Source organism: Pezoporus occidentalis, unplaced genomic scaffold, assembly GCF_034315485.1.
Source record: "Pezoporus occidentalis ecotype Australia unplaced genomic scaffold, CSIRO_AGI_Poc_V1 ctg119, whole genome shotgun sequence".
NCBI lineage: Eukaryota > Metazoa > Chordata > Aves > Psittaciformes > Psittacidae > Pezoporus > Pezoporus occidentalis.
This window is the reverse complement of record NW_026912983.1, coordinates 867159-868886: the sequence shown is the minus strand read 5'-3', so window position 1 is coordinate 868886 and position 1728 is coordinate 867159.

Sequence of the window (1728 nt, the reverse complement as noted above, 5' to 3'; positions counted from 1 at the left end):
GTGGGGAATTTAAAAGGTACAGGCTGCAGTTTGGTGCTTCCCACCCTCCCAGGGCAACATGCCAGTCTGAGAGGAACATTCCAGTTCCAGCACAACAAAGCGTGAGAGTCACTAACATCTTCCGTGCAACATCTTTCCCTCCCTACTCAAATTTAATTGGAGCTGAACTCATATTAGTTCCATAGGGTTCCAATCCATCCAGTTTTCAAGCTCTGAAGCCTTAAGGGACTTGCATGAAGCTACATTTACAAGCAATGGACTGATACCAAAATCAAATGCCCTCAACTTTGGTGGAGCTGAAGACTGAATTAGAGGCTGTAGCTCAACCCCTCTATGGAATTTGGTGGAGGCAGATTCCCAACCTCACTGAGGACACTGCCAATGCTCTCCACTGCTTTATGGTCTGTATGTACAAATAAACCCTTCTCCTCCTTTCTGCTCCATCTTTTTTTCACCCTTTTCCCTTCTCTTTGGAATTTCCTCCCTTTGTCCATCCCAGGAACAAAGCAGCCATTATCTCAAAGCTCATCACTCCACACAAATATAATCCAGCTAAATATCTGACCTAACAGGCAGGGGACAGCTGTAGGAGACCAGCTGAAAGGGTGAAAGGTCTATCCTGGGCAGCAAAGAACTGGTCTGAAGTATCCAGCATAGACCCTTAGACAGTGCAGACGAACTGTGCTGTTACAGTGTCTTACACATCAACTACGATACTCATCTTTGACTGGAAGAGGGGAAAAATGGCCACAACCACAGTCACTGAATCAGAGCATCCCCAAAGCTGGAGAGAGTTTGTATCCACACCCAACCTTCCATTTTTTGCCTTTTCCATAAGGAGTATAAACACAAATTACACACTCACCCACCTTTGCACTGAAGCTGCATAGGATTGCTTTGCTTTGTAGAAATGGCAGCTTGCTCCTGCACTGGTTCTCTTTGACATCCTGTTGTTATTAGCACTCTTTGGCCAAGCTTCTTTTCCCCTCGGGAGTCCAGGGGCTGTGGCAATCACTCTGCACCGTCAGTGTCTCCTCATCTCAGGCCCTGAAAGCCACAGTAGTGACAGGATGCTGCAATGCGTGTACAAACAATGCCCCCAGTGCCATTTTCAGCTGGACATTCACATCAGTACCTCAGTTCACTGTCCTCTTGGTTGGAAAAGTGCTGGAGTTTGACACAGGGCCTGCATAATGACTTGGGGGCTCAGCAAATGTCTGCCATTCCTGATCTCCCACTGACTTCCTGGAAACCTGGAAGTTTTCCAGGTGTGTTGTCTACTCAGTGTGGGATCTATTTGAAGCATGTACTGAAGTTTAGCAAGAGGGGACACTGGTCCTTGCCAGGGTCTTAAGACAATGCAAGTGAACAAAATAGTTGCTATGCAGAAGAATTGGAGCTGTTTCCAATTTAAACCGATTAAATTTACCAATAGATCACATTTCCAGTTTAAACTTATCCTGGTGGTGGATGGATGCATCACCTACATGCTCTCATCACCCACCAACTGGAATTAGAGCAGGAACAAGGTGGGGAAGATTTTCAATGTGACAGTGATTTGAGTATCTTTGTTTCCTGTGTTTGTGCTTCTCTGCAGTTTAACTACACAATATCTGCAAGAATGAAGTGAGATATGCTTCATCTCAACAATATTTCTCACCTCCCTGGATTTGCACATCATTGGTTTAGTCTTTCCCTTAAAAAAACAAGGAGGAAAAAACTAATTCA